The sequence below is a fragment of the Lycorma delicatula genome, chromosome 5 (genome assembly GCF_047948215.1).
Source record: "Lycorma delicatula isolate Av1 chromosome 5, ASM4794821v1, whole genome shotgun sequence".
Taxonomy (NCBI): domain Eukaryota; kingdom Metazoa; phylum Arthropoda; class Insecta; order Hemiptera; family Fulgoridae; genus Lycorma; species Lycorma delicatula.
Genome location: NC_134459.1, coordinates 138,216,699 through 138,229,042, shown reverse-complemented (window position 1 = coordinate 138,229,042; position 12,344 = coordinate 138,216,699). Strand labels below are relative to the sequence as shown.

The window sequence follows — 12,344 nt, the reverse complement described above, 5'->3', positions numbered from 1 at the left end:
CTTCCTTCTACTATTAATCTGAGGCCTAAAATTTCTTCCCTTGTCCCTATACTTTTCCTGAAACCAAATTGGTCTTCTCCTAACACTTCTTCCACTCTTCCCTCAATTCTTCAGTATAGAATTTTAGTAAGATTTTTGATGCATGACTAGTTAAACTAATTGTTCTGTATTTTTCACATTTATCTGCCTCTGCTTTCTTTGGTATCATTACTATAACACTTTTTTTGAAGTCTGACGGAAATTTCCATTTTTCATAAATATTACACACCAGTTTGTATAATCTATCAATCGCTTCCTCACCTGCACTGCGCAGTAATTCTACAGGTATTCCGTCTATTCCAGGAGCCTTTCTGCCATTTAAATCTTTTAATGCTCTCTGAAATTCAGATCTTTTAAAAATAAATGTAAAATAAGTTATCATCATTTTGTCAGTTTATATGATATATTATTTATTTTTTGTACGTTAACAAGTGTTTATAAATATATTATAATTTGGTGTATTTTAAAACCCTAATTTTTTTTAATGTGTTTTTAAGTTTTGTAATATATGAAATAGTTACAAAAAGATCATGCAATGTGCCATAATTCGAGAAGTGATTCTATAAATATCTAAACTAGAAGTTTTCTACCAACGTAGTTTTACTACAATTTGTTATACGTCATTTTTAAAATTTTTTTTTGTTAATAAATTTTCATACACGTAACGTACTACTTCCAAATATGTTAACACATTTTATTCAAGACTGAAACCGTAAATAAAACATCAAAATGGAGTCACATTTGAAAATATTTAATGCTTATTTTAAAATAATAATTAATATAAAAACGAAAAAAATTATTTTACTAAAGAAATTTAAAGAAAGAAAAAGTATTAATTTTGAATACTAAGAACGTAAGATTGCAATTGATTTATGATTAGCTCAGTAACAACTGATATATTCAGTTACTTAGTTATTCAGTATCTCATAACTGAGATATTAATTTTAAACATTTTTCTTCAGTTTGATATATGAAATTATTTGGCGTAACCTTTTATAGAAATCTTACATTTATTTATATGTATTTATTTTTAATTATTTTAATCATTTAATAGGCCAAAATTTTTACTTTTATTGAGTACTCTTAAAATACAAATTCTTAAATGATTCTCTGAAAAATGGCTTAATTTTTAGTGATTGATCGTATCTCGTATCTCTTATGAAATATCAGCTTGTTTGTTATCCCTCAAGGGAAAAAAAAGGAAACAGTTGACTATAAAATATGCTTAGAATAAATGAGAAAAAAACATATTGCTGTTGATTAGCCTGTTACTGTTGGCCGACAGATAAATTGATGTAAAACGGTTTTTTTTATCCTAGGGAATCGCCATTAGGTATTACTTCAGATGATGAATGAGGATGATATGTATGAGTGTAAATGAAGTGTAGTTTTGTTCAGTCTCAGGTCGACCCTTATGTGGTTAATTCAAACTCAATCACCAAAGAACACCGATATCCACGATCTATTAGTATTCAAATCCGTATAAAAGTAAATGTCTTTACTAGAATTTCAACCTTAGAACTCTCGACTTCGAAATTAGTTGTTTTGCGATGACTAGTTTATCACTAGACACCGCTAGACCAACCCGGTGGGTTACGTAAAACGGTTTGACTTTGATAAGCAGGACTTATTGTGTTTTAAAAATTAAATAATTCGATTACGGTACACTATTTTAAAATGAAAGTTATAAAAATTTTAACTAAAAGTTTTCTCATTAATCCTCTTCAGAAACTACTACTGGAATAGCGCCGAGTGTTGTTGAGCTATTGGATGTACCGCTGATTTTTTAAATTTCATAACCTAATACAAACAGCCCTATATCCAATGGCACCATAGCTCTCAGCGCTTCCAGTTAAGTCTCTGAAAAAGGTTAACTCAATTAGCAGAAGTTAACATAGACTCAATTAATATGTTTTGAACTTTCGCATCAAACGTAATGTATGTTGTTATGGAATCTTAAAAAAAATTAAAAAGTAGGAATTGCATTATAGAAATTTTTATTTTAAAAATTAAAATCATAGAATCCTATTCAGACCACAGTCTAACAAATATATTGTGATTGCTTTTAAGAAACGAATATCGAACTTTTTACATAATGTTAAAGATAACTTACTAACCGAGCCATTTAGGTTGTCAATTTTAAAGCTGTTATTAGAAAGTAAAGGGAAAATCTTTCGCTTTCTAATGGTTTGAACGATAAAAATCCATCATTTTTTTTTTTACCGTAATTTTCTTTCTTTTAGAAAATCTGTTTAATCTTTATTGATCTACTTAATTAATTTTCTACATACGATATGTTTTAAGCTATTTTTTTTTTTTTTTAAATAGCGTTGTATTTCATTCCTTTATGAGGTTGAATATTAAAACTTTTTAAATTACAGAATAAAATTTTCGTTCTGTAACGAAAATTGGCTCTGTAATTTATCGATAAATATTTTTAAATCTTTTTAGAAAATAATTTTCATCTCTTAAAGGATGAGTAATGAAACTTTGACAGTTTTCTTTATGACCGTTATTTATTGCTTAAGAATCTATTAGCATAATACATTTTAAAATTGGTCTACAAAAAGGCAAAGGTGGCTTGTGTTTTAATCCTTTAATAGGATTAAAGATAAAATTTTACTCATTATAGGATTTTTCTCACATGGAGAATTTAATGGTCCTGAAAATTAACCGCAGCTTCTTGATCATCGTAAAATATTGAAAAAGAAAGTAAAATAAAAATGAAAAATACTCATAAATATTCATACAATTATGATTGATTTTTGAAGGGATTTTTCTTTACTAATTAATTATAAAGTATGTATTGAATCTTAGATTATTACAATTTTCACAGTATTTAATATTTCCACTAGGATTTTTATAATTGATTTGAGTATTATTTTCTGCCCTTCCTAACATTATCACTCTAACATCCGTAGTTGACGCGTTTCGGGTGTACCTTCTTTCTCAGAATTACTTTTGACACCGAGTCTTCCTGTGTTGGGATCATCGAATGAATAGCGATAAGTTCCCCCCACTCCCATCCGTACTGTTATGGCTTCATCTGCTTTGTTCCTCCCGCTCGGTTATGCAATCTCTTGAAACTAATCCTTCTGATGTTTTATTTAAACGATTTTAGATTTTAAAAACATTGCATCGGATTGAGTGTTTATTTTTTTCATTAATTATATCCTTTTAACTTTAGCTTGAATATTTCACGTTTTCTAGAATATTAAAACGTTCTCCTTTTTCTGCTTAATATAATATTTTCACGGATTTTATAATTTTATTGGAATATGTCCTTGTTCTATCTAATGTGTTGTGTAATTAAATTTTTTTTCTCGTATTTATATGTTCATTAAATATTGTTTTAAATTTTCACTCAGTATGTCCTATGTACATCGCCTTGCAATCACATTTTATTTGGTATATCCCATTTTTGTTGTAACTTTTTTTTCTTCTGTATTATTTCTAAATTTATTCCTGATGGTATTATTTATTGTTTATGTTGTATTTATGTTATATTTCTTTAAAAATCCTATAGTTTATTTATTTCTTTTCCCGTGAACGTAAATTTTGACCATATCCGTTTTTCTTCTTTTGGCTTATTGTCGTTCCTTTTTTTTCTTTCGAAACAGTTTTCTTAATTTTCCTTTAAAGAAAAAAAATATTGAAGAAAGAAAAAGAAAATTAAAGACAAAAGAAAGAAAGATGGATAATGATGGTAAGAACTTAAAATCGCTGTTTATTCGACGATTCCAACAAAGGAAGACTCAAGTGTTAAAATTATTTTTTTAGAATGTGTGACCCGAAACGCGTCAACTACGGATATTAGAGTGACAGTACTAGGAAAGGCTAGTAATAATATTCAATTAAATTAGATTATTAGCTAAAGTTTATTTTATTTTTTTTTAAAGAAATAATGGGTCTACTTAAAGGGTTTTTTTAGGAACATCTGTATAATATACATCATAGTTACAGAAAGGGGACTTTTTGACCGTCTAGGTTGTAATTTTCTGTGATAAATTACGACTTCAAACATTACTTAACATAGAAATAGTCTGATTTAAGGAGATAAAAAATTGTATAATACAGTGAACATATATCAAATAATACGGTAAAGTAGTCTTGTTCCCATTTTCTTAGTGTGGTATTCATACATGAATTATCACGCAATACTTCTATCAACTTTTAAAAAAATGTAGTTCGCATTAGTATTCTGGCCTACACTTGAGTAATATAACTAGTACTTTTTTTACGTTAAATATGTAATAATATAATTTCTTTCCGTATAAATGTATAGAAAAAAATTAGAAACGAAATAGTTTGCTTGGTTAATCTTTTAAAATCTAGAAATAGCTTATATATTTAATATTATGTAACAATTTCTTCGTCGGCTTAGTTAAATCTCACGCAGCTTTATTTTACAATTGTATGAAGAAAAAAAATCATTTGTGTTTGTTTTGTAGGTTAGTCTTTCTGTATGAATTTTTTATCTTGTAGTAGCATAAAACGATTCAGTAGTCTAGAAATTACGGTGTACCAGCAGTAGAGTACGTCTTAGTGTAGCTATTTAAAATATATTATTCAAAGTGCGTGCTGCGTGCCGCAGTATACCTACAGGACGAGAGGTCAATTGTGCAAGCTGACCGATGCGGTTCGTTGTCAGTCGGACGATAGAGCAAGTAATCTGGTTCGTAAAACGGCACGTGTTGTTAGGTACATTATCGGCCGGTCGTATTGCGTAAGAAGGAACGTGACTTCAATTAAAACATCAGCTGTTAGTTCAGCCGGCCTGTCGACTCGTGAGATTCGATGAGAAATGAGTAGGTTTCCCCCCGTGTGAAAAACGGACGTTCCCTATAACGTCAGCACTGTCCCTTGACACATGTATCCGTGTATAGAGCCTGCGCGTACGATATATATCTTTTTCTATATATCACCGGCCTTTTTCGCTCCTGTTACCAAATTATATCTATTTCTGTATCAAAGTTTGGACTGTAGCCTGCGTCGAGATCCAAATTTTTTGCAGTTCAATCACCGTGTTGCTTTCAAACTTAACTTTAAAGTCATCTATTTAAATATGCGACTTGAAATGCTTTTAAGTTGAATGTACACATACAAAATTACTACTTAGATTTCTTATAATACTCTTCTGAGTAGGAGAATATCCTATTAATCCCTTTGTTTTTTTAATTAGAAAACAAGACTCAAAAATCATTTACAAAAATTTTATTTAAAATTTGAAACTAGGTGACAATTAGCTTTATTAAACAATTATTATCGACATCAGACATTGAAAAGATATATAAGAAAATAAATAAATAGATTTAATATTAAATGACAAAAAAAGAAATAATGATTATCAATTGGCAAGTAAACAGCTCTTATTAAGCACTATAAATTGTTAGTCAGTGTTTTTGGTATTTAATTCATTCCCCTACAATTGAACTCGGTACAACTGTTTTGCTTTTAAGAGTTTTCATTCTAAATTAACACTTCGTGTTTGGAATAAATTAGCGGTTTTAATTACAATAAAGATGGTTAAAAATACTTGTTTTATAGTGTTTCATTAAAGAACTATTTACTTGACAATTGATAATTAATTATTATTTTTTCTTCTTTTGTTATGTATTAATTAAGTTTATTTTTCTTATGCATCATTTTTCCTCGGTGTAAACGTATGATAATTGTTTAACAACAGAAAAAGCCATCTAGTTTTTTTTTTATATTACGTAAAATTTTTGTAAACTGCTTTTGAGTTATCTTGTTTTTCAATTTATTTCAACAATCGTTTAGCGTAACTCTGACTTTATGGTTTTTTTTTTTTTATATATTCGTTATTTATTTACTACATTTGCCTATTTAGTAATATTATTTTTTTTTTTTAATGATTGTATAGTTTTATTCTATCATTTAGAAAATATTTATTAAAAACTAGCATACCCGGCAGTGCTTCGCTATTGCTGGATTTGAGTATATATATGTAGATTAAATGAACACAATTGAAAGTTTGATAAAACATTAAAAACTGAACATTACGTAACTTTACAAAATTTAACCTTTCACTTTTCCCTATTTCCCTTTTCGTATTTCCCTTTTTCCATTTTCCCTTATTTCCCTTTATCCCCTTTTCCTTTTACCTTCTTTCCTCGCACCTAAATCGGTCTAGTAGTTTTTTAGTCTAAAGCGGACACACATACCAACATTGCCTTATATATATATATATATATATATATATATATATATATATATACATACACTAGAAGAAAGTTTGTTTATATATTTGTTTGTTTGTTTTAATATCTCGACACCGGCGCTTCTCGACACTTCGCGGGTATAGATTTGCAAAAAATTTATTTTTTTCGTACCTAATACATATTCTGAATATGAGCCAAATCGGACCGTAAATGCAATTATTCCAAATATTTCAAACTCCAGCGTCATCTGGCGGGTCTATTTTTTGCAGAGGTATTTTTATCCATGTAAGTAACACATTTTCTGAATATGAGCCAAATCGGACCATACATACAATTTTTCAAAATATCTCGACCCAGCGCCACGTATCGAGTTCAAACTAATTCAGAAACTTTCGCGGACGTGCCCACAACTCATCAAAGTTTCATCGCAGTGAATGGCATAGTAACGCATACGAGACAAACAAACAAACATTCATATATATATATAATAATTACAGTAGAATTTTTTTAATGTGATAATTACCACCGTTTTTTTTTTGGTCAGGGCCGAAAAAATATATAACTCAGTGTATATTATTGTTAATAAATAGCGTATATTTTTACATTTTATTGGATATTATTTTTCCAAGTACAATTGGAATTTTTATTGAACAAGATATTAAAGTGATAACAACTTTACGTTTATAAGTTAAAATATTATAGAAATAAAAACAAAATAGAATTATTAAAAAAAAAAAAAAAAAACAAAAAAAAAAAATAAATAAAGAACAGACAAACATTTAAAAAGAAACGCAAGGAGTATTTTATAGTTAAAAAAATTTATTTTTTAATGTTTAATAGATTATATTTTCTAAATAATGGTTATCGGTGTAAAGTGACCACTTTCCATTAGTCCAAGCAGCAGTTATAGAGAGAGATTCTACAGTCCACCCATCGGGTTGGTCTAGTAGTGAACTCGTTATCGAAAATCAGCTGATTTTGAAGTCGCGACTTCTATGGTTCAAATCCTTGTAAAGGCAGTTACTTATATTAGGATTTAAATACTAGATAGTGGATACCGGTGTTTTTTGTGGTTGGGTTTCAATTAACCACACATCTCAGGAACGGTCGACCTTCTTCTTCTTTTTCCTGTTTAGCCTCCGGTAACTACCGTTCAGATAATACTTCAGAGGATGAATGAGGATGATATGTATTAGTGTAAATGAAGTGTAGTCTTGTATATTATCAGTTCGACCATTCCTAAGATGTGTGGTTAATTGAAACCAAACCACCAAAGAACACCGGTATCCACGATTTAGTATTCAAATCCGTGTAAAAATAACTGACTTTACTAGGACTTAAACGCTGGAACTCTCTACTTCCAAATCAGCTGATTTGGGAAGACGCGAGGAACGGTCGACTTGAAACTGTACAAGACGACACTTGATTTACATTCATACATATCATCCTCCGAAGTAATACCTTACGGTGGTTCCTGAGGCTAAACAGAAAAAGAAAGAAACTATGTATAAACAAAATTAACGGTGAATAAATACGATACGGTAAAACATATGAACAGTTACTAAATTTTTTGTTCAGCCCTTTGAAGTAATTACTTCGGATTTGTACATTTGCAGTTTTTTACCGATTTACAACATTATGTAGTTTATAAACTGGTATGTTATAGTTGCATGTGCTAGTACTTATCCTTTGACAATCGATATAAAATTTAGTTATATAAATCTGTAAAACTTCTCCATAGCTGACAGTGGAAGTTTTAATATTATTATTGAAATATATATAACTCTTTTATTAATAAATTATTGTATAAAACTAGATTGTTTATAAATTGTTATGAATCTGAAGATCGGGAAAAATGAAACTTAGTGTAAAAGAAAAAAGAATTGGGTGTGTGTTTACTATTTTTGAATACATATATATATATGTGTGTGTGTGTGTGTGTGTGTGTGTGTGTGTGTGTGTGTGTGTGTGTGTGTGTGTGTGTGTGAATGACAAAAAACCCAGGAAGAAGTAATATTTGAAATTTTGTTTTACACTAAGATTTTGTAAACGAAAAGTTTGTATTGCATTGTATTGTGTAAAAAAATAACTTTTTTAACTTTGAGACAAATAAAGATAATTTTAATAATTATTATTTTTATCTGGCATTTTGTTTGGAACATTTTTGTATGCGTTACAATCTATAAAAAAAACAATGTGTATGTGTGTGCGCGCGTGCGCGCGTGTGCGCGCGCACGTGTGTGTGTGTGTGTGTGTGTGTGTGTGTGTGTATGTGTATGCATGTATCTGTGTGTTTATATATATATATATATAAATATTAATATATTTTCTGCAGAAAATATTCATGGAATTGTAGCATTATATTTGTTAACAATTTTTATTCCAAGTAAAATTTTAAATTCATTCCATAATACATGAATCTTTATATATATATACTCACACAAAAACACATTATACAGTCACAAAATATATTTTTAAATATAATATATTTACGTATATTAAAAAATGTATAAGTTTATTTTTTTTTTGAAAATTGATATTTTCAGATATTCTACTTATTAAATTTTGATATCCATTTTGCCATTAAATTTTCAAATACTATTCCAAATGTCAAGCATACAACTTACACGGTTTATTTATTATTCCGTACCGTTTAAACATTTTTTATTCTTTCTTTTATTGTACTTTTCTAAAAGCGTATTCGATATCATTCTTACGTTGCAAAATATTCATCGCCTGGACAATAGAGAACTGTTGAACTATTTTCCTTTAAATATGAGTGTCCACCCGTTTATGAATTTTTTTTATATCGTTCCTGCATTTTATTTCCATTTTCTGCGGAAAATATTCATAGAATTGTAGCACTATATTTGTTAACAATTTTTATCCCAAGTATAATTTTTAATTTATTACATAATACTTAATCTTAATATATAATGCACAGAAGTTTAACGATTTTGTAATCACCTTTGGATTCTGAGAAATTAACAAAATTGTATTGATTGATGTAACGCTTATAAACCAAATTTGTTTTTCATGATAATGGATTTTTTAAATTTTATTTTAATTTTGCATTTGTTTTTTTTTACAGCCATTTAAATAATTGAACCCTCAGAAATTGGGTTGATTATGCCTAACAATTCATATGCATTAAAAATTATCAAGGAACTTTTTCAAATGTTATGAAATATAACACTTTTAAACTATATAGAAATAGTTTTTCCAGTATATCTTTTAATAGAGTTACGGTAAAGCCATTGAAGGAAGCATGTTTAGATATGAAAGGACATTATAGAACAATTTTCATGTAATTTAGAAGTAGTTGTTATTGAAATATACTTTAGAACATTTTCAATATTTCTAAATAGTATCGTGTTTCACCATGCTGATCAAAAAATACGTACAGATTTTCATCTGCTTTGAATTTCCTTTCTAGTGTATACGTATCGTTTTAACAGTTTACATAGGCAGATGTTTTGCTTATTTTAAACAAAGTGGAACGTCGCGAACAGGATTATCACAAATCACTTTTTTTTTCTATTTAGACTTAACACTCATATAGTTTCATCAAAGGTTTTCTCTCAAATGATATTTATTCAGATCGTCAAGTCTAGAAAGATTTTTTTTCTGTTTCATTTTCCCCTCTGAAATAATTTTTTTTTCATTTCTCAGGTACGTATGTTAAATGCTATCAAAAATATTACTGTTTCTTTTTCTTCTGTGTTTTTTCTTTATATATATATATATATATATATATATATATATATATAAATACCTACTATTGTAGGAAGTAATAAATTGTTAGATTTAAATGTATAAATATTTTAAGTATAATACATTGTGTTATAAATCTATAAATTTTTATAATCTCAACAGCTGCCTGCTACTTATTTTTTTTCGAATTGTAAATGATATCTTATATTTTTTAGCAGGTAATAAATTAGAAAAACATATTTTTAATATTTTATGAAAAGAATTATCCAGTAATAGAAAACGTTTTTATTTTTTTCGGGACATTGCATCACTTATCTATTAGTTGTTTTATGATTGGCGGTTTTCTTGCAACCAATTATAAATGTTTTTATGATTAAGAGAAGAAAGAGAATTGGATTATATGTATACGATGAGTTTGTTATTTGTCGAGGTGATTAGGCAATAGTTTGGATCGGTTATGAATCAAATCAAATTGCAGACTATGAAACCCTTAAGTTTTTTTGTAACGTGAATCGATGTAATGCAATTACATACTGTCATTTATTTGGTGTGTAATTATGTAACATGAAATTAAGTCAGTAGATTATCATATGCTGATACAAAACGTATCTGAAATTAAGTATTATTTTATTTTATACACATAACAATTTTGTTATGTTTTTTATAATTTTTTGTTGTTTTTGAATACGATGTTTTTGTGTATTTTTTATTCTAAAAAGTAATTTTAAGAGATCAAAATATTATAATATTCTATTGCACAACTAATTAGATTATAGATGATTGTTTTCATGTTTACGTTACAATCGACTACGATAGATATCGATTTTATTATGTAATTTATAGAAAATTGTATCATCGATTTGTATTACGTAGGTAAATTGCCGTAAAAAGAATTTATTGTTTATTTAAGGTAATTTTAAACAATATCTATTTCGTATTTCGCTTTGAACTTGAATTATAAATTTATTAGGGCAAAAAGAGTGAAGGGTAGATAGGTTGAGTTTGATAAGAAGGCTAGAGTTTTAGAGGAAACAGAGCTATACGGTGAAGTTAGTTTTAGACAGACGAAATCTAAAGTGAACGATAAAAAAGAGAGTAATTCAAAAAGACATTCTTTTCTTTTTACTATATTTTGAAGGTATTTGTTATTTATAAAAGAGTACGTATATTTGTTCACTTTCTCCGATCAATGGTATTATTCAAATTACTTATGTGTGTATTTCTTAACTCAAACCGTTCTAAGAGGGTTTTAAAAGTTTGCAAGAATTTTTAAAGACAATTGTTATGTGTTTGTATTCTTTTGTCGTATGCATCGTAAAATCTGTATGAGGGATTACTTATTAGATATTGCTCACAGTTTTAATTTACTTCAATATTGGAAAAAATATAACTGTTTTTACTTTTAAAATAATTTTATACACATTCGCATTGCAGTATTGATATTTAGAATATATAATATGTTACAGAAGTATGATTTTGTCTTTTTTTTCTAGGTAAGTAATTTATTATAAATTGTATAAAACAGACACAACAAAACACTTTTGTACTTTTTTAAGAAAGAATTAGTGTTGTATGATAGGGTAAAATGAAAAAATAATGTATATTTATTAAATAAATGTATTCTAATGTTCTAGAGTTAAGGACAGCTCATATATTGCTGAAATTTTGTTGAGGATATACACTCATTTCCTAAGCTAAGTTGTTGTATTTTACCCTCTCGAATTCACTATTGTTTTTGATCTGCTTCGATAAAATTTATTTATTTTTTAAAATGTGTTATTTTTTTGGATAGGAATTGTTGTTTTACCTCGTTTCTTCTTTTAATTCGTTGATTTTAAATATAATAAACATTTGTAGTGTTAGACTTGTTCAATTAAAAAATATATTTTAATATAAAAATACTATAAAATTATAAAATCGAAATTAATATTAGTTAAATCCGTGTTAAACAAACTTAGTACCAGATTTAAGTATTTCTGTAACGACATTCAATAATTTACCGGATTCTTTATTCAGTAGTGGCCTTAATTACCCGTAAATCCTAAAAAATCATAGCTTGGAGTAGTAAGACGTAGCAGCAAATAGGTTAGTTTTATACATTAGCTAATCCATTTAAATTTTATTTAAGCTTTTCTAAAATGTTAATAGTACGAATGTACGGTCCCCTTACACATACGTACAGTTTGTTCGTTCGGGCTATCCGTTCATCCAAATTGATCAGTTCGGACTATATCAAGCATTATACTTAATGATTATTCATTCCATATGTCGTGACCACTGCTTTATCGCACTTTTCACGCTGTCATATTTCATCTCCTCCTGTACGAAGAGATGAAATAATCTTTGAAATTGACAGAATATTCAGATGTGTATCTATCGTATGGGTTTAAAAAAAAAGTAAATGAAGAA

The 12,344-nt window shown here is 27.9% G+C and overlaps 1 protein-coding gene across 2 annotated transcripts in view; it reads left to right on the top strand.

Moving 5' to 3' along the window:
- The window catches only part of LOC142325405 (tight junction protein ZO-3-like), a 981,859-nt gene that overhangs the window by 247,708 nt on the left and 721,807 nt on the right, over positions 1–12,344 (top strand). The gene's annotated exons all lie outside the window — the stretch shown is intronic.